Source organism: Ahaetulla prasina, chromosome 1 (genome assembly GCF_028640845.1).
Source record: "Ahaetulla prasina isolate Xishuangbanna chromosome 1, ASM2864084v1, whole genome shotgun sequence".
In the NCBI taxonomy this organism is placed as follows: Eukaryota; Metazoa; Chordata; class Lepidosauria; order Squamata; family Colubridae; genus Ahaetulla; species Ahaetulla prasina.
The window spans coordinates 334159979-334185654 of record NC_080539.1 but is presented as its reverse complement, the minus strand read 5'-3'; positions in this window follow the sequence as shown (position 1 = coordinate 334185654).

Below are 25676 nucleotides of genomic sequence, written 5' to 3'. Positions count from 1 at the left end.
ATGCATATGCTCTTAGTGTACCTAAAAGAAAAGACATTTCTTCTTCTACGCATGTGCAGGATGGCGGCGTTTTAGGAGGCATGCCGACAGCGGGTCGGGTTTTTTCCCCGCCGGGAAGCCGCGGAGGTTGTTGCTGAGCTGCCCGGACCCATCGCCCCGCAGATTATCTTCCCGACAGCCGGACAGAGATCTTTGGGTCTTGCCAGACCCCCGGCTGCCGGGAACGGGGCTGAAATGTTGGGCGGGCGGCGGACGGCGGATGGCGGCGGCCATCTTGGCTGGGCGCGGCGTGAATCAGCGCCCGCTGAGAAGAACGCTGAGAAGAACGGAGGTTGTTGCCGAGCTGCCTGGATCCATTGCCAAGCTGCCTGGACCCATCGCCCTGTAAACCATCCTCCCGACAGCCGGATGGAGACCTGTGGGCCCTGCTGGACCCCGGCTGCCAGGAACGGGGCTGAAACGCCGGGCGGGCAGCGGACGGCGGATGGCGGCGGCCATCTTGGCTGGGCGCAGCACGGAGCAGCACCCGCTGAGAAGAGCCAGGCCGGATCGCGGTTCGCTACCAGGCAGCCACATAGGTCATCAGCGGCCGGTTACCCGGCATGTTTGTTATCGGCAGAAGCGCCCAGCGGCAATGATACCAACAGCAGCCTTGATACCATCGGAGGCCATTACTAACGGTGACGAACGACGGCGGCCCTTTTGGAAGGGCGCGGATTGGTGCGCGCTAGAAATGGCCTGGCTGGACCGAGGGTTGCTGCAGGACATCGGTGGCTGAGAGTGGGCCGCTAATCTTTTTAGCGGCTCTGTTTAGCAGCACTGATACCAACGACCCAACGATTCATCACTGACCGCATTTGTCATCGCTGCGGATGGCTGGACGGTTTGCCGCATTTTTTGAGCGGCATTGTTACCGCCGGTTTGGATACGGACAGCTCTGGCAGGTGGAACTCTGACTTTAGTCGATGGGCGACATTATGGGCAGAATCCATCAGCCCAACTTCTATCTGTTATTCCATCTAACTGTTGCCCTACCGGCCTTTTGGCCGTTGTTTGTGACTGTCCTGGTTCTGCCCATCATCCGCGATACCATCTAGCGACCTGGGAACTCTTCTCTCCCCGCTGTTATTTAGATCTTTATGCATGAAATATACGGCTGCCGAACTTCTTTGACTGCGAGGTTCCCCCGCCTCGCAGGAATGGCCCTCTGGGTTATCGAGGGCCGGCCTTAACGAGGGGTCTTGGGACCCGGAGAGGTGGAATGCGAGGAAGAAGAATTTATGGGGATTTATACATAGGTTTTTTAAGAAGGGTTTTTTAAAGGGGGGGAGGGAAGTGACGGGCGGGGGGAAGAACCCGTCGGGGAGGGTAGGTTCAGTCCCAGTTCACGGCGTTTTTTCATCAGGTCCGAGGGAGGGGGGTGAGGGGTACGTTCCAGATGTGGAAGTTGGTTCCATCTGTACGGTAAGTGGGAGGGGCAGATATGGCGGAAGCAAGGGGCTGTATCGTTCGTTGGGAGCACGTGTTCGCTGTTTAAAAGTGATCACGTGCTCCGGCCCCCCAGTCTTTCCCCATTCCCCAGAAGGTCAGGATCCTCAGAGCCCGGGCCTCTGGTTGATGTTGTGTAATGCCCGGTCCGTGGTTAACAAGGCCCCCCTGATCTGCGATCTTATCCAGGGGGAGTCCACGGACTTTATGGGCATTATGGAGACCTGGTTGGGCGCAGAAGGGGGGGTGCCCCTAGTTGAACTGTGCCCTCCAGGTTTCCGAGCATTCCATCAACCGAGGGCCCAGGGTAGGGGTGGAGGGGTGGCGGTTGTAATGAAAGAGGGTCTGGAGCCGAGAGAGACCACTGTCCCTCAGTTAGCCGGCTGTGAATCCCTTCTTGTGAAGTGGGGCCATAAGAATCAGATGGGTCTGTTGATCGTGTACCTGGCTCCTTGCTACGTGACTACAGCCCTGCCGGAGCTGCTGGAGGTGCTTGCCGGGGTGGCTGTTGAGATCCCCAGACTTTTGGTCATGGGTGATTTCAACTTGCCATCGGCCGGCTTGTCGTCAACAGTGGTTCAGGAGTTCCAGGCTTCCATGAAGGCCTTGGACCTGATTCAAGTAACGGATGGCCCTACTCACACGGGGGGATCCGTGCTGGACCTGATTTATATCTCTGGACAGTGGTTTAATGATCTGGTAGTAAGAGATTTAGTGACGATACCGGTGTCATGGTCAGATCATTTTCTCCTCCGCCTAGACTTTCAGACCGCTACTCACCACCGCAGGGAGACGGAACCAATGCGTTGGTTCCGTCCCAGGCGCCTGATGGACCCTGAGAGGTTCCAGATGGAGCTTGGGCCGTTCCCTGAGGATCTTACCCACGGCACGACCAAAGAACTAGTGGTGGCCTGGGAACAGGCCGCGGCTGGGGCTTTGGACCGTGTCGTGCCTTTGCGGCCTCTGACCCGGCGCAGATCTCAATTAGCTCCTTGGTTCTCTGAGGAGCTGAGAGAGATGAAACGCCGGAGAAGACGCCTAGAGAGTGCCTGGAGGTCCAGCCGTTCCGAAGCTGATTGGACACTAGTTAGGTCTTTTTCAAAGACCTACCTAGTGGCACTGAGGGTGGCGAGGCGTTCTTACGCTTCCTCCCTCATTGCGTCGGCAGATAACCACCCAGCCGCCCTGTTTCGGGTGACCCGTTCCCTCCTTCACCAGGGGGGACAGGATGACCCCTTGCAGGGACGTGCCGAGGAGTTTAGCGGTTATCTATACGATAAAATCGCTCAGCTTCGGGATAGCTTGGACCAAGATTGCGATGATCCGGATGAGATGACTGAGGCTTGTCTTGTTGATGTTGTTTGGGATGAGTTTGATTCTGTGGCTCCCGAGGACATGGACAGGTTGCTGGGGAGGCTGCATGCCACTACATGTTTACTGGACCCATGCCCCTCCTGGCTGGTGCTGGCCACTCAGGATGTGACTCGAGGTTGGCTCCGGGGTATTATAAATGCTTCTTTGATGGAGGGGGTCTTTCCTGCCGCCTTGAAAGAGGCGGTGGTGAGACCCCTCCTCAAGAAGCCTTCCCTGGACCCAGCTATTTTGGGTAATTATCGTCCAGTCTCCAACCTTCGCTTTGTGGCGAAGGTTGTAGAGAGTGTGGTGGCACGGCAGTTTCCTCAGTACCTGGAGGAAGCTGTCTATCTAGACCCATTCCAGTCCGGCTTCCGGCCCGGGTATAGCACGGAGACAGCTTTGGTCGCATTGGTGGATGACCTCTGGAGGGCCAGGGATAGGGGTTGCTCCTCTGCCCTGGTCCTGTTGGATCTCTCATCGGCTTTTGATACCATTGACCATGGTATCCTGCTGCACCGGTTGGAGGGGTTGGGAGTGGGAGGCACCGTTTATCGGTGGTTCTCCTCCTACCTTTCCGACCGGTCGCAGACAGTGTTGACAGTGGGGCAGAGATCGGCCGCGAGGCGCCTCACTTGTGGGGTGCCGCAGGGGTCGATTCTCTCGCCTCTCCTGTTCAACATCTACATGAAGCTGTTGGGCGAGGTCATCAGTGGCTTTGGGGTGAGTTATCATCTGTATGCTGATAATACCCAGCTGTACTTCTCCACCCCAGGCCATCCCAGCGAAGCTGTCGAAGTGTTGTCCCATTGTTTGGAGGCCATATGGGTCTGGATGGAGAGAAACAGACTCAGACTCAATCCATCCAAGATGGAGTGGCTGTGGATGCCGGCATCCCGGTACAGTCAGCTGCAACTGCGGCTGACTGTTGGGGGCGAGTCACTGGCCCCAACGGAAAGGGTGCACAACTTGGGCGTTCTCCTGGATGGACGGCTGTCGTTTGAAGATCACTTGACGGCCGTCTCCAGGAGAGCTTTTTACCAGGTTCGCCTGGTCCGCCAGTTGCACCCCTTTCTCGACCGGGATGCCTTATGCACGGTCACTCATGCTCTCATCACTTCTCGACTGGATTATTGCAATGCTCTCTACATGGGGCTACCCCTGAAGTGTACTCGGAGACTTCAGTTAGTCCAGAATGCAGCTGCACGGGTGATTGAGGGAGCACCACATTGCTCCCGGGTAACACCACTCCTGCGCAGTCTGCACTGGCTACCTGTGGTCTTCCGGGTGCGCTTCAAGGTTTTGGTTACCACCTTCAAAGCGCTCCATGGCTTAGGGCCCGGATACTTACGGGACCGCCTGCTGTTTCCACTTGCCTCCCACCGACCCGTACGCTCTCACAGAGAGGGTCTTCTCAGGGTGCCGTCCGCCAAGCAGTGTCGGCTGGCGGCCCCCAGGGGAAGGTCCTTCTCTGTGGGAGCACCTACCCTCTGGAACGAACTTCCCCCCAGTTTATGCCAATTGTCTGACCTTCGGACCTTTCGCCGGGAACTGAAAACTTATCTATTTATTCAAGCGGGACTGGCCTGATTTTTAAATTCTAAATTTTAAATTTTAAATTTTTAATTGTAATTTTACTGGGTATTTTATATGGTCAATTGGACGGTTTTAATTTCTGCCTTTTATTAAATAAGCTTTTTAATTGTTATTTTAATATGTATATTAATTGTTTTAAATGAAGGCTGTACCCCGCCCTGAGTCCTTCGGGAGAAGGGCGGTATAAAAGTTTAATTAATAAATAAATAAATAAATAAATAAATAAATAAATAAATAAATAAATAAATAAATAAAAAGATACCTTCATCAAGTTACAACACTTACAACACTTAATGATAGTCATAGGATACAAATTTAACACTTAATGATACAACACTTAATGATAGTCATAGGCTACAAATAAGCAATCAGGAAACAATAATTGTAAGGATACAAGCAATAAAGTTACAGTTATAAGTGGAAGGAGATGGGTGATGGGAACGATGAGCAGATTAATAGTAGTGCAGATTTAGTAAATAGTTTGACAGTGTTGAGGGAATTATTTGTTTAGCAGAGTGATGTCATTCAGGAAAAAACTGTTCTGGTGTGTAGTTGTTCTGGTGTGCAGTGGTCTATAGCATCATTTTGAGGGTAGGAGTTGAAACAGTTTATGTCCAGGATGCAAGGGGTCTGTAAATATTTATACAGCTCTCTTTTTGACTCGTGCAGTATCCAGGTCCTCAATGGAAGGCAGGTTGGTAACAATTGTTTTTTCTGCAGTTCTAATTATCCTCTGAAGTCTGTGTCTGTCTTGTTGGAGAACCAAACCAGACAGTTACAGAGGTGCAGATGACAGACTCAAAAATTCCTCTGTAGAACTGGATCAGCAGCTCCTTGGGCAATTTGAGCTTTCTGAGTTGGCGTAGAAAGAACATTCGTTTTTGTGCTTTTTTGATGACGTTTTTGATATTAGCTGTCCATTTTAGATCTTGCGATCTGGTAGAACCTAGAAATTTGAAGGTTTCTACTGTTGATATTGTGTTGTCTAGTATTGTGAGAGGTAGAAGTATGGAAGGGTTTCTCCTAAAGTCTATCATCATTTCTATGGTTTTGAGTGTGTTCAGTTCCAGATCACTCTGGTCTCACCACGAGGCTAGTCGTTCAACCTCCCGTCTGTATGTGGATTCATCATTGTCTTGAATGAGACTGATCACTGTTATGTCATCTGCGAACTTCAGTAGCTTGACAGATGGATCGTTGGAGATATAGTCATTGGTATACAGAGAAAAGAGAAGTGGGGAGAGCACACAGCCTTGGGGGGAGGGCTGTGCTAATTGTACAGGTATCTGATGTGATTCTGCTTAGCTTCACCTGCTGCTTCCTGTTTGTTAGGAATCATTCAATCTTGGTTTCATATTATAACAGCTGCAGAACTAAAAGACTTGGTCCACTCCATGGGAAGGCATTGTAAGGCCATAATTCATGCTAAAGCTTACCCAACTATTAATTGACAAGGTGGTAATTTCTGTATATCTCATTTTTTCTATGGTGATAATTTTTGTATATCTCATTTTTTCTACATGTTTCACTTTTCTTCTTTATACTGTACCTGCTATTCTAATAGCAAATCCTTCATAGAAGTTATTGCATTACATTCTTGATTAAATTATCTTTCCGTTGATATATAATTTTATGGTACTACTCCAGAAAAAGTGGTGTTATTAGCTAGTTTTAGAAAATACACTTTTCCCAAAAGGTTTCCACAATTTTGGCCACTACTGCATGTGCTTTCTATTACTTCTTGTTCTATTTATTCTGCATCATTCAAGAGGCTGTAGGGAGCTGAGACATTTCTCCTTCACGACGCCCCCCCAGCTGCTCAGTGCAGTTCAATTTAAGAGAGCAAGGGAGGGAACCAGCCTCGACCATGGATGGAGCCTCTCTGGGCACAAAGATTGTTTGGAAGGAGAAGGTGGCTAAGGTGGAAGGAGCCTTCGGTGCCAAGTCTCTCTTCTGCCCCCATGAGAATCATCCCCCACCCCACCCTACCCACTCCAGTTAAATGTGTATAGGGTGATAAGGTTTGTTTTAAATGTATAAAAAGATCTGTGCTGCTCTTTATCAAAATCCGAGTGGAAATGAGGATGCTGCTGATCCTGATGCTGGTAGGCAGAGCAGAATTCTTGTTTTCTTGTTTTTCTCCCCAAAAATTAAAGTTTGTCTTATAGTCTGGTGCGTCTTATAGTTTGAAAAATATGGTAGATATATTTCAAGTTGTGTCTCTTAGAGAATGTCTTATGAGAACTAAAAAGTGTACCTTCTTTGTTGCAATACTTGCCCTTTAGAATAAGATGCCCCTGCACGTTCAGATCACCCAAACTTGCAAATTATAGGCAATTTTTAAAATCTTGACTTTCCCACAACACTCATGAGCTGAGTACTGTACGTCTATTATTATACCAATAGCAATAACACTTAGACTTATATACCACTTCACAGTGCTTTTTTACAGCCTTCTCTAAGTGGTTTACAGAGTCAATATATTTTCCCCAACAATCTGGGTCCTCGTTTTACCAATCTCTGAAGGATGGAAGGCTGAGCCAACTTTGAGTCTGGAGAGATTTGATCTGCCAAATTGCAGGCAGCTGGCAGTCAGCAAAAATAGCCTGCACTACTGCATTATAACCACTGTGCTCTTATGATACAGTTTCCTTGGATATAACATGTTTTTACAAATGTTATGTCTAGCTCTAAGATGTTATTTGTTTTTTAGCTATTGTATTGGTCTTAACTGCATGGTGTCCAAATATGGACTGAGTTGGGCAACCTTCATAAATATGCACAAACCTTATGTAGAGTTCTACCACAGTACCTGTTGTGGCTCCGGCCCCCGGGCCTGTCCTCATGGAGCAGGATGACTCTGAGAGTGAGGGGGAGGAGCCAACAAGGCCTTCCTCTCCAGGACCCTCCTCTCTGGCTCCACCCCAGGTTCCAGCTGCAGGCCAGGAGGAGGAGGAGCTGACAAGGCCTCCCTCTCCCGGACCCTCCTCCTCCTCCCTGGCAACACTTCAAGCTCCAGCTGCTGAGGATCAATCCTGGATCGACCCGAGGCAGCGATGAAGAGATAAGCTTGCGCAGCAGAGAAAGAGGTGTGGCAGGCTCAGAGAGTGCTGAGTCACAGAGCCATACCCCACAGGGGATAAAAGCGAGTGGAGCTGCCATTGGGCTTCGTGACGGACAAAAAACTGTGTTGCAGCTCGGTCGCTCGGGAGTTAAAGGCCTTTCTTGTCAGCTTGGCAATGAGACTTGGACACAAGTGCTTTTATCTCTGTCCGAGATAAAGACTTCAGAACTTGGCAGGCCTCTGCACAGTTGCTGCCAACTCTTGTGCTTCCTACAGAAGAATCAGGTCTGTGTCAATAAAAGGACTGTGAAACTCGCGTTTCTCCGTGAAGTGGGAGGGGGGGACAGAACAGTACCAGTCTTCCTGTTTTCAAATCACTTGCAAACCATTCTGCAGTTCATTCATGTTGTTCTTATCATCTCCAAAACAAATATATATTTAGACTATTGCTTATACATTTGTGAGTTTAGAGCTCAAAGGAAGTATCTTTAGCCAATCTTTGCTCATTCTGAGCTAGAGAATCGCTACAGCCCAGAGAAGGCTCACCAGTCACAGTTCATTCTTCCTATTTCAAAAACCTCAGTCACTGAATTTATTACCTATGACATTTCCAGTGTTTTATGGGTTTACAAAAACTGATTTCCCCTCTTCCCTCACAAAATGATAGGCAAATTAGTTCCTCCTTCATATATTTAAACAAATGCATGTGTGCATTCTTCCTGATAAGCTGCTGGGATGAGGGGGAGGAGGGACAGAGGGATAGGGATAACAATTAAACAAACAAAAAAAAATAAAAAGCAGGAGGAAATATACTAAAAGCCTTAAAAGTCTTCATGATGTCAGACCAAAATGCTGATGAAGTGTTTTTCCCAAGAGAGTGGCTTAAGATTTTCCATGAGCTGGAATCAAAGAAATGTGAGCCAAGAGGTGGAAATGTAACTGCCCCACAATCTCTGTGAGAAATGACCACCGATATGGGATAAGCTAATTGGAAAGCATTTATCTGATGATTAAGTGAAATTGTAGAGAATGTTGGTTTTCTAGGATAGGAAAGAAATAGAATTTTGGAGACCTTGTAGTCAATGTTATGTGAGTGGTTAATAGAGCTGAATCATGATAAAACTATCATGAGTTAAGATTAAGATTCAGTTTCTTGATCATGGAAATAAGACAGCAGGACTTAAAAAGCTCCTCTTGTAGGATAATCACATAGTACCAACACTCTAAAAATTTTAAAAGGATTACTTTAGTCTTCAGATAAGATGGCCATTTTGAAATTTCACTGATACTATTCCAGTCAACACAAAGAAGGGAAAAGCCGAGAAAGACACTGAAACATTAGAAAAATGCTAAGATTCCTCTAGCAGTCTAAAAAAGACATTGAAAAAGCAGCAAGCAGTTCTAAGCAAAAGCCAGAAGGGGACTAAAAGGTCTGGAAGGTGAAGTTGTAAAATGAAAGCTTAAAAGTATTAGAGGTTACAGGAAAGGAGTCAAGAGAGCAAAAATGGATGCACTGCATACTACATTACATGCATTTAAGCAGGAATTTGTCCCTTAAGAGAGAGAAAGCTTACTTGATGCTCTCCAAATATTTCAGAAAACAATTCACGTCAATTCCAGGTTGTATGACCAGTGGCTAGAAAGAAACCACTGAATTCTGATACAAGGAAATTCTCCCAACCTTCAAATTTCCTTCATTCAGGCAGTGATGTCCAGTCCAGCACATATACACAGGGGGGGTGGGGGGGTGGGAAGGGAGAGGGAGAGGGAGAGAGGGAGGGAGAAAGAGACAAACAGACAGACACACAGAGAGGCAGAAGGAGCGTTTCAGCTACCCTGCTGCCCACAGATAAATCCTATAGCCATTTCTACTATTCCTAAAACATCTCTCCCTTTCGCTTTTATAGCCAGTTACATAGACTCCAGTGTGGGACATAATAGGAATGGTTGTTGCAGATGAAGGACAAATTAACTCCATTTCCTCCCTCTCACCCCATCATTTCATGTCAGCAATGGATAGTTCTGCATTATGGAAGTATCTTTCATTTTGGCAGAAAAATCTCTCAAAATATATCAGAGCTAGTGTTGATACTGCTGTACACAAAGCCACTGACTAAAGGAAGGGTCAGGAAAGAGAAGGAAAATGTTTTGGAGTGGAAATGGAGGCAGTTTGTTGGTACGTGGGCAGTAGAAGTAGGGGCAAAACGAAAGGGGGAAAAACCCAATTTAATTTTGTTTGTCCAACTTTTGTCAAGTATGGAGCTGGGTCAATAGTAAAACTGGCTGGTGTGAGTGAGTAATCAAAGACCTGCCCTTCTTTGTTCATGTGCAATGTGCGCAATGAGCGCTAAAAAGAGGTAAGAGAGAAGCAACCTAGAACTGAGGAGAAACTTCCTGTCAATGAGAACAATAAACCTGTGGAATGGCTTGCCTTCAGAAGTCGTAGGTGCTCCATCACTGGAGGCTTTTAAAAAGGGACTGGGCAGCCACTTGTCTGGAATGGTATAAGGGTCTCCTGCTTGTGCAGGGGTTGGACTAACAGACCTCCAAGGTCCCTTCCAACTCTGATATTTTGTTAGTCTGATTAATTGTCCACTTATGTCAGCCATTTTGACATCGTTCACACCCGCCGCTTAGATGCCCCTGCATGGAGGATTCTCTCATATTTGTTTAAGTAACTGAACCAGCTTTCAAAGAAAATCCTATACTCTCCACTTCAGATGTTTTTAAACCAGCCGCTGTCTTGGCTTTTTCCACATACAGTACCTATTCATATAAAAGGAACAGTGGGAATGTGCCAGGAACATTTGACATTTTGCAAAGTATTGTCACTTCAGGACACTCATCTATACAACCAGAATTTTTTTTCACAACCTTTTTATATAGAGATCTGAACAAATATCAGTGTCACATTCACCTCCTCCTTCCACACATTTTCCTTTGAAATAACACTCACACATCTGTTAAGGATCTCTTAGGGTTAGCTTACATCTTCTCTTCTTTGCATTTCCATCCCTTCTTTGTTCCCATGAATTCAGGTAGATATAAGGAACAAGCTATAGTCTTTCCAGAGACAGACAGACTATAGCTCCAGTCCTCACTAATACACTGATTAGTTAGGTTTCATGAGGTTCATAGTTCAGTAACATCTGGAAGGTCACATGTAAACATGAAGTTTCCAAGAAATCTATCATCCAGATGGGGACCAGATCTAGACCTGCTTAGATAAGTCTTGTCAAGGAACAGTTTGTTTCCCAACTCTATTTTTTATTGTGAATCTTGCATCTTCATTGGTAAACACTGACTCCATTCACTGGACACTTTTGCACAGGCATTGGTAAGAAAATAAATTATTATGGCCTCCTCAGAATGGTCAATTTCTCCTGCAAAGCAATGTTCTCTGCCTTATATTTCTCCAATAACAAAGTCATTCTGAAACGCTCATCAAAACGTAGAAGCTTTAAATAATGGACATGCTCCTCATTGTCCTTTCCACTGAGATCACAGGTGCGTGACCTTGTCCCCAGTGCAAAAAAGCTGTTGTCATGGAAACTCCTTGGGATGCTGAATTGACAACAAGTGACATTCAATCCAGCAGAGACACCTCTCTATTGCTTTTCCTTCCATCAGAAGAACAGTCCTGACCAAGGGTTAGCATTTAAAACTGAGTTCATGGCATTTTAATGACTAGGGTGGCACATGGGATTAGAATATATGCACCAAGTTGTTTTTTAAAGAAAATGATTGTGAATTCAAAAACAAAAGGAACTGACATATATCCTAGAGGAAGACTGGTATCCATGGTATTGTAGTTTAATTCTGGACTATTGTTCAGTAGTGTTACAGGGAATTAAGGAACACATTCTTCAGCTTTTAAAGGAGACAGTGGCCAAAGGTTTCATAACATTTAACTAGCAGTTTGAAGAAAGTTTTCACTGTTTTTTTAAAAAAAATTCATTTATTCAGGTATTTAACAATCCCACCTGAATGTTTAAACCGAAGTGTAAACTTTAATATAGTGTGGCCTGTCATCTTTTATTCACTTTTTTCTAAAGAATTAAAATTAGAAATTGGCAATTCCTGTCCCATGGACTACATGCCATCTTCTACAATATCACCCCTTCCTTTTTGGGGAGATGGGGGAATCTACAACTTGCACCAAAAGAAAAAAAATTCAAAGTACGTTCTTTGGTTACCATATCTCCTGATTCTGATTGATTAATCTCCAGCCTGCTGCATATCTTTTTTTCTGAAGTATCCATCTAGAACCGATTTCTATAAAATACAGTTGCAATTATAGTCAACTCATTACAGAGAAGAAAATCTGTTCCTTTCCTTCAGGAAAAGGTACTTAACAATTGGCCTTTTTCAAATATTTACATGATATTTTGTAATTAATCAAAAGGAAAGGCCAGAAAGAGAAAATTAATACTTAGAGCTAAATAGATAAATTAAAAAGTTATTTCATAGAAATACAGTAATAGGAGTGGAAATAGACATTTTCTTTAATAGAATCAAATAAATAAAATTTAGTGACTAGAAATAGAATAATAAAATATATTAAGATACATTTTCTATTCAATTTATTTAAGGGAAGTAGCAATATAATAATACAAAACTTTTCCTAATAGCAGTGTGTGAGAAGGTGGTTCCGGCTTCAGGAAAATCCTATGAAAAATAATATTTAAGGGATTTTTTAAAATTTCAAGAAGTTACACCAGATGTAATCAAGGGAGAGTCAATTTCACAAAGCAGGAACTAAATGCGAAACAAACGTAAGATGGTCACTTTTACACAACGAAGAAATAATCACTCTGAATTCTACAATCAAGCCAAGTTGAGAAGAACATGTTTTGCAATCAAATTATTCAAATCAGTAGGAGTTCCTATCTGCACAGACAAGGAGGTCAGCTCCACAATTTAAACCGAAAGTGCTCCTCAACACTCAATCGATGTAAAGTTTGGTGAAAAAACAAGATAAAGGAGTAAATCAGGAGAGTTTGAGGATCGCATAAACTGCACCATTCTGTCTCTGCATCGGTGGGCAGAGATAAAATTAGGAAGTTGTACCCACAAACTACTAGAATAATGAGGCAGGACACCATAAGGCATGAATTAGGTGGATTTTTTTGTACTTGATTATGAAAAACCTTGTGCATTTCCTTATTCTAAAACAGATAATTTTATCCAGTCTTTCACTTTTTTTAGCATTGTGCCATTTAAGTGATACTCCAAATGGATAGAAAACTTGGTTCCTTACAAATGTTTTGAACTTCCAATTTCATTCCCCCATCCAACACACCTATCAAAAGAACTGTGACAATTGTAATTTAAATACCTAGAAAACATTACGTTACTCTTCCTTGGAATATTAGAAACCTCTTTAGAATAGAAGACAAGTAATGAAAAAGACATGGCAAGTGAGGTAAGTGAATCTAATAGATAAAAACATATCCAGTTCTGAGGGCTATTAAAAATGCCATAGGATGCTTAAATAATGCCACCCTTGTGGCAATTCCTCAAACTGAACCATTTTTTACAAAAATACTATTTTTATACTAATTATATTTATACCCTGTCCTTCAATCAGAGAGCTCAGTGTGGTATACATGAAAAAGCATCTTTAGGCCTCCTGAGATTCTGAATATGAGTGTATTTAAATTTCTATTTTATTTTATTTTATTTTTTCTTAGTGTTTTTCCCACAAGTGTAGGGTCCACTTTGTTTCTTTTGGATGAACCAAATGAGGATCCAATTCTTGCAGCACAAATTGACTGACTGGCTGGTTACCCAAGCCTCACTCTGACATCATGGGCTGAGAGAGTAACTGGCCCAAAGTCACCCCGCCGGCTTTCATGCCTAACCCAGGACTACAATTCACAGTCTCCTGGTTTATAGCCTGGAATCTTAACTGCTAGACCAACTAGCTCTTATCTAAGTTTCCATATGCCTACAGCTGATCTTCAACACACAACTATAACTGAGTCCAGAATTACAATTGTAGGTTATTGTGGTTATAAGTTCACATGACTATACACAGACATTTTTTGTGCTGGTCATTAAATGAACACCATGATCATTACACAAATGCTGTGGTCATTAAGTGAACACTGTAGTCATTAAGCAAGTCAATTTTCCTTAATGGCATTCTTTACCAGCAAAAAATGTCCCAAATCATGGACACATGACCATAGGCTGCTGCAAATGGCTATAAAGGTAAGCTGGTTGCGAAGGCCCCAAAATGCGAACATGTGACTATGGTTGAGTGTGCAATTATTGTAACTTTGAAAATGAGTTATTAGGAAACAAATGAAAGATTCAGAGGTATGTGACTTCCACCAGCCATCCCCACTAACGAAAAATCTGAATGCTGGATTGCTTGGAAGACATAAAGTACACTAGGTACAGATTGGTTAAGTAAAAGTTATAGAGAGTGGTGATAACTTCTTTTTTCTTTCCAGAAAAAGAAACTGCTTAGAGCTTGACCTTGTTGGTGTACTTATTTTAAGAGCCAAATCATCTTTGTGTTAGACACTTGAAACAGAGAATTGCTAAATTTTGCTGCCTTATATTCTTAAAGTTAAAACTACTGCTAAAATTAGACACTTTCAGCAATGCTGGAAGCTTTATCTGGCTTTGCAATTCATATTGGGGTAGAAATGAAGGACTCAAAAGTAGCTACAGAAACCTTACTTTAGGGGCTTATCTTGCAACCCATTCAATTTATTATTATACCTGCTGGTGCAGAATATATTGTAGCAAATTTTTAAAAACTGTGTGGCTCATAGGATAGATGCCCTGTTTATTAGCTACATCCTTGAAATAATTTTGAGAAGGGAAAAATGTATATTTCTTTAGGAGGTCAGACAAAGTTTTGAACTTAGGTGAAAACATAAAAATATCTGTGCAACTAATGTCTTATTTATGAATTTGCCACATTCAGTTTTCATTGTTCAATCTACGTCTACAGTCAGCAAAGCAAGGGGAAACAATCAGGACCAAGCAGACAAAATCCAGAGATTCTCACAAACAGAACAGCAATTGAAGGAGGCACCAAGGAGGCAAAGTGGGGTTGAAATTGAATAGTTGGTGTGTTTTTTAAAATAAGTACCCTGAATTTCCAAGAGTGAAAAATGGTGGCACAATCAGAACTGAATAACACTATGCAACAGTATTTTCTGACCCAGAGTGTGAATTGATGGTAAGCTGTTATATAAAAAAATTTCTCCAGTCACAGATTTCAGGTAAACTAGTTTCATTCCAAAAGCTTCCAGATAAATTAGTGATTTTAAGTTGCTTGTTTACTATTCTGTTTCCTTTGAAGTCACAGGATGCAAAGTGAATTTGCTATGCACAACATCCTGTACATGGAATTCAGATTCAGAATTCCAGCTCAGATATGAATGAGGATGAAATGGAAGGTTCCTCCTTATCATCTTTATCATCAGTTGCCTTCAGATCATTTGGTAATGCTGCTGAACCAATTCCTCCTCTGAAGAGAATTTGTCAGGTTGATGACTTCCAGGCATTATTAATCTGAATAATACTGTTTTTTCGTTCATATCTTAAACATGTGAGAGGGGAGACAGGCTTTTGTGTAGCCATTCATCCTGGAATCCCAAGTTTTTTCAACTCAAGACTTGAATAAGAATTTGACACAATAGAAGACCCTTGGATACAAAAATCATACCTAAGATTTACAAATTATGTTCGGATCATTTTTATCTTACCCTTAAGCCAAAATGGAGATTCCCAGAGCATATCAATTAACAAGGCTGTGCCTACCCTCAAATTAATGATATGAAGATCCAAAGCAAAGAAAAATAATTAGGAAACCTAGAAGAAAAAGAAGTCCCAGAAACTGCATCATACTTTAACAGACATATATCACCATTTTCTATAAAGGCAAAAAGAAGACAATATGCACACATGTGTGAGAGAGCGGGAGAAAAAGAGAGGGGGGGGAGAGATTTGATTAACCTACAAAAAAATAAAATAAAAGCCTCTCCTTCAAATCCACACTCTTAAAATGTATTAGTACAAGATAATAAAGAAAAGGGAAATAAAATGCATACAGTGGCATTTGCTTTTGTGCATGCATGCATGTATTTGGCTTGTTGGAATTTTCTCTCTTAATCTCTAGGTAACCTTTGAAACATAAGTAAATATTTTACTCCTCAGTACTAGAGCTGCTCTTCTTTCTTTCTTTCTTTCTTTCTTTCTTTTCTTCCTTCCTTCCTTCCTTTTTCCTTCCTTCCTTCCTTTTTTCCTTTTTTCCTTCCTTCCTTCTTTCTTTTCCCCCCCCTCCATTTCTTTTGTCATTCCAATTTCATTTCCAGGGTATGTGGACTGCGGGCTCAGCAGTCACCGAAGTCTGAAGTGACTCTTGGGACCTCCTCACTGTTCTATATGCAAATGGCCCTGCACCTGGGCAGCGGAGCGGGCTTGCCGACAGTTTAGTTATGCAAATCTGATTGATCGAGAGCATATTGCAGAAGAACACACGCCGGCCTGAGACACTGGCAGCTATATTTCACTGGCTAAATTCCCGAAGAAGGGGAGGGGGGGGATTAAATGCCAAGCGTTTTGATGCATCTTTCTTTCAACCCCTGAAGTGCAATAGGGTTCATTTCAGTATGTTTTTCAACACTTTGTTTAAATGTTGCTAATGTACTTGATTGTGTTGTTTGCTGAGTTAACAGAAGGACTGGGTTTTTCTTCTGTTTTAAAAGTTATAATAAAAAGGAGGAAGAGGGATTGAATGTCCCAAATTTAGAGTCACTGTGATGTCACAGCTCAATAGCCTGCCAGCTTCTCTGATAATATAAATGGATAACTGCAATATATTAAAACAGAATGAGGTTCCATAGTATAAAGGATGCACAGACAAACCAATTTAATAATACACAGTGTTCAGAATTCATTGTTTAATACCAGTTTTTTTTTTAAAAAACTGCAGATTAGGATTGTATTTGTCATAAGCATTGCAAATTCCTTTTCTATTAATCAAACATCTGCATACAGGGGAAAAAATAAAAGGGAAATGTAGGTGCTACCCTATACTCAGTAGCCACTGAGTAGCATCGAGATGCATTCTCAATCTTTACACCCTCCCATTATGTGACCTGCGATCCCAAAATTCTCAACAGCTGCTGTTCTAGCTAAGAAATTTGAAGGATTGAAATCCAGACATCCAGGAAGTATCTTTGGGTTAAGATGGGCTATAGGATTTAGACAATCATAACACTTGCTACAGTTTTCATTCCACCATACCCCATTATTCAGTTGTACTATACAGAGGGGACCTGAAGCAATGAGTGCAATCTGGCAGTGTCTCACCCAGGAATTTTCCAACCCATTGTATTCATGTGCTCAACCAACAGATCCCAAAATGCAGTGGGCAGGCACCTACCCCTACAGCTTTCATACTAGTCCAAGCATTCTACCAATGAAGCAGCTGAGCACAATCCCAGATGTTTAAATGGATATTTCTATGTTGTATTCTGGACAACAGTATGGGAATTAGATCATAGGATAAAAGAGTTAGAAGGGACCTTGGAAACAAATGTTTGCCCAGGTTCTTTTTGAAAGCCTCCAGTGATGGAGCACCCACAACTTCTGAAGGCAAGTTATTCCATTGATGGAGGGCTCTCACTGTTAGTAATTTTCTCCTTAGTTCTAGGTTGCTTTTCTTCTTGGTTAGTTTCTCTCCATTGTTTCTTGTCTTGCTTTTTGGTGCTTTGGAAAATAGTTTGATGCCTCTCGTCTTTGTAGGAGCCGCTCAAATATTGGAATTGTTTATCATGGTCTTCTTAGAGATATTATTTTAACTTCCAAAACTACCTTAGATCTCTGGGCTTACCTATCCAAATAATAACCCCATTCAGTCCTCTTTAATTTTTTGAAATCACCGAAGGTCCATGGGGTGCTGAGATTTTAGTTTTTCCCTAACTGCATTGAGGAAAAGACATAGAGCCTTGACATATGTCTACAATATATATGTATGTGTGTGTGTATGTATGTGTGTGTGTGTGTGTGTGTGTGTGTGTATCAGGGGTGAAATCTAAAAATTTTCCCTACCGGTTCTGTGGGCGGGGCTTAATTGGTGGGTGTGGCTTGGTGGTCAGGTGACTGAATGGGCATGGTCAATAATAATAAATAATAAAAATAATAAAGTATACAAAACTTGGGAGGCACCAGTCTACCTTCTTTAAAAATAGAGGCTTCAGTCTACCAATTGCATTTTACTGAGAGGCATTGGTCTATCTTCTTTAAAAATAGAGGCCCCAGTCTACCAAGTGCCTTTTACTGAGAGGCCCCAGTCTACTAAGTGCCTTGTTTTGGCAGGCACTGGTCTACCTTCTTTAAAAATAGAGGCACTGGTCTACTAGCTGCCTACAGCGCTGATCAGCTGTAGTGCTGTCCTTTGAAGTGCTGTGGCAGTCATTTAAGGCTGTTTGCAGCTATATCATCACCGAGCGCTTCAGGGACAGAGAAGAGGAACAGCAAGGTGTGGGCAGTGGGGGGGGCAGGGATTTTTGCTACCGGTTCTCCGAACAACCTGCTCCCATCGCTACCAGATTGCACGATCCGGTCGGAATCGGAAGCATTTCACCCCTGGTGTGTGTGTGTGTGTGTGTGTGTGTGTGTGTGTGTGTGTGTGTGTGGACGGATGGATAGATGGATGGATGGATGGATGGATATTAGTGTTCCTGTTCATGAAACTATATTTGTGTGTCTGCCTCTCTGTTATAAAGCTTCCTAGTGTGTTAACCTGGAGATAAATCTGGTTAGCAACAAATAATGAGGCAAGTGGCAACATACTAATAGCAAAATAGCTAAGGAGATGCAATCTGATGGGCGACTAACATGATTATTTGGCTTCACAGAAAGAACTTAAAAACTTGGTTGCTTTGCATTGCTTTAGCCCCAATTATAAACTACCTTTTTAGATGAACACAACATGCTAATTGAATTAAACTGGAGCTCAGTCTCAATTTGTAGAAACTTATATTTCAAGCCATTAATTGATTTTTAAATATCAGTACAGTTTTGCTCATTTAGATTCTGCAGCTTTAACATCAAAATACAAGCACACACATGTATAAATATATTAGCATTCCTGACATTTCTGAAAGAGAAATAAGGTTGTTCACATTAAAGCTATCATCCTAAACTTATTTTTTCAGTAATTAAGGTTTATTGATTCTACTGCAGATAATTTCATGTAATTGCAGTTCTATGCTACTTTTCAAGTTTGGGTTCAGTAATGATTTCGAAGTATTGGCAGAAACTTATTTTCCAATTAATATTCCTGCATCCTTCTCTCTCTGTTATCATCAGCAGTCCCAGGATTTTTAGAGACATTGCTATCCCATGACCCCTAACTTGTGATGATGGTGTCCAGATTTTCATCTTCACATTCTATATTTCTGTTTACATGCATTCCGGAAATCGTCTGGAATTATGGTGGATAATTATGGATAAAAAAGAAAATCCGCATCTTAAAACACAGATCAAGAAATATTTCAAAAAGCCAACCCAAAATCATCAATTCTGTTGTTGCTTTTAAGTCCTACTTGTGTATCTGTTTCTTAGAGAGCTTCTGCTGCTCTGGTGCCCTTCTGCTGGTTGTTTCCACTTCTCCTGAGCATTATTTTAGAGGGGTTCATACCTCATGCATTAAAAGAGTGCAGGATGGGACCCACTTGGGCAGGCCTTATTCTGTACTGCAGCTCCCATCACTCATAGTGGATGTGCTTCTCTGCCTTGCATGTTCTAGTGTGGGGAAGTGATATATGCACACAATGATGTGACAGCGCAGAATTCTCACACACAAGAAGTTGTGAGAATTTCCCTTTAAGATGTGAGGAGTCTGGTACTGAGAAGAGGGATAATCTTTCTTTAACTATTTCAGTCATTAGTGTGTGACATACATAAATCATACACAATATATTCAGCCACTTCGAAAAGGAAGTCAGCCATTCCAAAGTACAGAACGAGTGTTTAAAAAAAGACCAGCGAATCTAAATTGGAATTAAACTCAAAGATGGGCTGGAACAGTTGTATTCTAGGACCGTTTTCCTCAAGCTTTCTGGCTTGAAAGACCGATGGGGCATGGGACAGGGAATGGTTCCATGTGAGCAGCAGGTGCACACGCTCATCCATGCAGCTCCATTTGCACAAGCAGTGTGCATGCATGCCCTCCACTCACACAAATGGAGTTTTGCATGCTCACACACACACACACACACACACACGCCACTCACACAAGTGGAGCTGTGCATTTGCCTGGCACTTGTGTGGCCCGGTTCCAAATGGGTCATGACCTGGGGGTTGAGGACTCCTGTTCTAGAGAATTGAAAAGATTGCTCCTAACTTTCATTGTCTTTCAGTTGGTCCTAACTAAAGTGTAGCCCTGTGATTGACTGACATTATCTAATTGTATGGTGTGTGTTTTAAGCTAAGATAAAATGTTTAATCTCTATGACTTCTTCCAGCACAGCTTTAATAAGCAAAAGATGCTGTCTTTTATACAATTTTAAAAACTGCATTGCCCTTTGACAAAAGTTATTTTTTGTTTAGTTAATTTATTCTAAATTGCTATAATCCACATTAGAAAATTAATAAAGCAAATCTGCATTTTGGAGCTGAAAGGGGGTTGATATTGATGCTTGGCTGGTCTTTCTAAAAGGGTGTGTCTGTGTCCTGTTGATAACTAGGCAGATAGATATAAACATATAAATGAAAGAGAGACAGAGAATGCTTCTTCAGTCCCTAATCTATACTTCTGCCACTTTTCCATAACAAAATAAAATAAAATAATAAAGTAAATAAAATAAAATAGGACATTTGACAAGCAATCCCTATTCAGTGGGTCAAATATGTAGATCCTGGGAAAGGTCAAGTTTAATCTCTGCCCACGATGCCCTAGTGCATCCCTCACAACAGCTGACTAACAAAAGGGACTCAGCACTGTGACTGACAGAATTCTTAATTGTATCCACTCATTCATGACAATTTGATTAAAATATTACGCCAAAGTCTCACCCCCTGTTTGCTTCGATCCTCCAAATCTAATTTTGAATTTTCAGAAAGGAGATTACCTCCACAAGCATGACTGGGATGCTATTAACTTCTACTTAATCTTTATTACTGATGTGAATTTAACATATGTATGGCTTCGTCTCGCTCCTGTTGTTTTTCTCTCTAAAGTAACGTCTAGGCAATATACAAGTGGCGGACATTAATTTTCACTTTGATATCCTGTCATTCCAAAGCTCATACTTTCACATGAGAACTTAAAGATGCACAGTCCTAATACCACAGCCCATTTAGAAAGCCTTGCATGCGCACACAAACTATGGAAGAGCCTTCACGCTTCACAATATTAGAACTTGGTTACACATAGTTTGATCTGTCGCTTATCTGTAAGGGTCAATAAATGTAATCAGGAGGATATTTGAACAAACCCCTTTAAAAAAAAAAACAACCCTGGCCCAAACTGACAAAATTGGAACTTGGGTTAGGTGACCATTATCTGACTTGTGTTTCAAATGACAATTATAGCAGAAAGCATTCACACATCAGCATTATACTTCAACATCTCTAAATAATATCCTTTTGACCTCCTCAAATATAGTTCCTTTGAAGACATTTTCTGAGATGGTACTGCATCGGCTTTTCTCATCATCTATAGAATCTATATGTGCAGAATTTCTCCTTGATTTTTGGTGGTCATTCCTCATATCCTCATAGCGTTCAGGAACAAATCTAAAATATTATGGAAATTATAAGATACTGCAACGGATAGGAGAAAAAACAAGTAAACAAATGAAGAAAAAGAGAGATTTTATCAGCCCAGCTAGGATAACCATTGGCAAGAGGTTATAAGCGACAATTTAAAACATTTGGAGGAAAATATAACTGTGGGTTTTAAACACTAGCAATAACATTGAAGAATATTGAACAATAATGAGACAAAAAGCTGTTTCAACCAAAATTATTCCATGGACCCATGAAAGCAAAGATGCTTCTCCCTTCTCCAAATCATTCAATCCATAATGTAATATCAAATGAGAATGTTTACTTATGAACCCAACTCTGGGTTCTGTTTTGTAATATGATATAGTAGAGCCTTCTTGCTGGTGGCCCTCAAATTATGGAATTCTATCTCTGGGAAAGTATGATTGGTTGTGCTTGTTCATCCCAATATTTCTGGGGTGAAAACTGCTTCAAATACATTTTATATTAACAGGGCTAAACAATTTAGCTAATGAACTGAAACTGTTACCATATTGCTCAGTTCTGTTCACATAACTACTTCCCTAGATATACCATATGGACATGATTAAGATCAAGAACTATAGAATAGTTGTGAATGGAATAATTAGGGCTTTTGGGGAGACCCAGACCAGATGTTCCCCAAAACTATCTCTGATGGCATCTAGCTGATGATCATGGAAGAACTTTTAGTTGTATTGAATTACATTTTATATAGGGGCCATTATTTCAGTGGGATATTTATACCTGATATAAATAAATCAGTAAGTAATAAATCAGTAAATAAATCCATAAATAGCTGAGAATCTAGTTTTAGTGAAGACCTAAGACCTTGTTATATTATAAATAATGAGCCCCACCAAAATGAGATGCCAGGGACCAAGACTTTAAGCATTTCCTTAGACATGTAAACTACATAGGGACTTTGGACCAACATTCTTCTCTTAGCTCAAGCCACCATGCAGGTTTTTGATGTTGATAGAAAATAGGAGACAGAAGCACTATATTTCAGAGCATTGAGGTATACAAAGTAAAGCTGATATATAAATCTAATAATGAACACAGATACTCCTTGACTTATTACCATTCACTTAATGATGGTACAAATTAACAATGGCCTCAGAAAAAGTTAGTTGTGACCAAAGTTCGATTTTATGACTGTCACCTGCCCCCATGATCACAATTTGGGTGTTTAACAACCAGCTGGCATTTCCAACCAGTTGCAGCATCCAATGGCTATGTGACTGTGTTTTGCAACAATTTCTGCCAGTTTCTTGCAATAAATGCCAGTGGTTAAGCTGGATTCACATTTACGATCCCATGACTCAACTTGCGACCTTGTGACTCAACTGAGGACTATCGTAAAAACAGACATAAAATCGAGTCTGGACACATGATGAACTCAACTTATTACCGCAACAAATGCTGACAAAAATTCCAGTTCCAATTGTGATTGTAAGTGAAGGAGTACCTATAAATATAATAAATAGGAGGAAGGACCATTTATGTGCACCACCTTGAGCTACATCGCAACAGGCTAGAAATAAATCTAATCAATTAGTCAATGACTAAAGAGTAATATTAACTATATTGAGTTTTATTTAAATTTAAGATAAAATCAAATACGCTCACATTTGGTGTTTTGTTTTTTTTTTTTTTGCTGTATCAGAGTGCAATCTCTGGCACAGGTCTCCAAGAGTAAGGGCAGTTATCACCCTGGAAAGGGACACTTCTCTCCAGTCCCTCTCTATCCAGAATAACCAGGGGTGGGCTTCAAACATTTTAGCAAGGGGTTCTCTGTCCGGTTGCTTGGTGGGCATGGCCTAGTTGGCCTCCGCAGGTTTTCTTCGAACCTTCGGGAGGGCGAAAACAGGCTTCCCATAACGGCCTTCCCGAACTTCCGGTAGGCCCATTTTTCGCCCTCCCCAAGCTTCCACGTGCACCCTTCACTTACCTGCATCCAAAACAGGCTGCAAGGGGACTGCTGGAAGGGGAGGGGTGGGGTGGGTGCGGCCAGCCAGGAGTAGGATTTGGGGGTTCTCTGAACTGCACAGAATCTTAGCTAGAGGTTTTCCCGAAACCCTGCAAACCCCCAGCATCCCACCCCTGAGAATAATACAGTGATCCGTCTCATTCGAGACAATGACGAATCTGCATATAGACGAGAGGTCGAACGACTAGCCTTGTGGTGCAACCAAAACAATCTGGAACTGAACACACTCAAAACCGTAGAAATGGTGGTAGACTTTAGGAGAAACTCTTCCATACTTCCACCTCTCACAATACTAGACAACACAGTATCAACAGTAGAAACCTTCAAATTTCTAGGTTCTATCATATCGCAAGATCTAAAATGGACAGCTAACATCAAAAACATCATTAAAAAAGGACAACAAAGAATGTTCTTTCTGCGCCAACTCAGTAAGCTCAAACTGCCCAAGGAGCTGCTGATTCAGTTCTACAGAGGAATTATTGAATCTGTCATTTGCACCTCTATAACTGTCTGGTTCGGTTCTGCAACCCAACAAGAAAGACACAGACTTCAGAGGATAATTAGAACTGCAGAAAAAATAATTGCTACCAACCTGCCTTCCATTGAGGACCTGTATACTGCACGAATCAAGAAGAGGGCCGTGAAAATATTTACAGATCCCTCACATCCAGGACATAAACTGTTTCAACTCCTACCCTCAAAATGACGCTATAGAGCACTGCACACCAGAACAACTAGACACAAGAACAGTTTTTTCCCGAAGGCCATCACTCTGCTAAACAAATAATTCCCTCAACACTGTCAGACTATTTACTGAATCTGCACTACTATTAATCTTCTCATCGTTCCCATCACCAATCTCTTTCCACTTATGACTGTATGACTGTAACTTTGTTGCTGGCAATCCTTATGATTTATATTGATATATTGACCATCAATTGTGTTGTAAATGTTGTACCTTGATGAACGTATCTTTTCTTTTATGTACACTGAGAGCATATGCACCAAGACAAATTCCTTGTGTATCCAATCACACTTGGCCAATAAAAATTCTATTCTATTCTATTCTATATTTGAAGAAGGGACATCTTGTAACAACTCTGATTGATCCAAAAACAGAAGTCTGAAATTCCGGGATCTAATCTAGATGCATTATTTTATTCATCTAGGTTCCTAATGCCTGCAGTATCCCAATGTGTAATCAAATGGGCGAGGCAGTTCAAATTCACTTTCCCTAGATTGTTATGCCCCCTACCTGCCACTGACATAACTCTAAATAACAAAAGGGGTTTTTTTTTACTCTAAAAACCAATGAGATAATTATCTGATATGTTTCAGTGCTACGTACAGAGAAATGAAACTAATTTTTGTCTTCAAAGGAACTTGGCAGCTGCTTAAATATGCAGCCAACCTTTGAATAAAACAACCCACTTTCTCCTTGATGCTTGCCAAATGGCTTGCTGTTATTTTCAGCTGATGTGTGCCTGTATGTAACTGGTTCACAGCCACCAACATCTATTGTCAATGTGATGAATAGCCAACAACAATTTAAAGAAGCAAGCTGCTATCAGTATTGTTCTCTTGTTCCGAAGCACCAGGAACAACGGTGTGTTTGCTATACATGATAGGAAAATGGGATTTTCTGATTAATATCCTATCAACAACTTTCATCCCAACCAAATCCCAAGGATGATGAATAGATGAATGACGTGTTGTGCTGCCTGCTCTGATATTATGACCACTCTATTGGAAGGGTCAAGGTTGCAGGTTCAGTTTTCCTATTCAATGAATATTACCTGAGAAGGTTGCATAAATCTAACTTCTTTGTTCACAGACATGAAATTCAAAATAAAACCAAATGGTTGAGTTAAAGTCTTGCTTATTAAACTATTTATTGAACACTGGGTGGTGATACTGACAATCCTTTATAGAGGAGGAGCTTTTAAATTTATTTATTTATTTATTTATTTATTTATTTATTTATTTATTTATTTATTTATTTATTTATTTATTTATTTATTTATTTATGTTCCACATTTCTCTTCCACCATAATGCCGAGATTTTAAGTGGCTTATATAGAATATAATAAACAAATAAACCTCTGCAGTAGAAATTTTTATAAAAACATCAAACAATCACAAGACTACAAAAGAAAAAAATTGAAATAGCATGGTCACAGTAAAATCAGGGGAAATCACCCCAAAATAACCATCCATCTTTAAAAGCTTCTGAAACATCAATAAGAAATGGGCTTTACTGGGCTAGGAAAAGTTTCCAAGGCCGAAATTAAGGTTGCAAACTTTGGCTTTGGAATCCTTTCTTGACCCAGAAGCCAAATCTAACCATTAATGTGCAACCACTCAACTCTGGTATCTTCTTTTTTCTTTAGTACTTGCTAG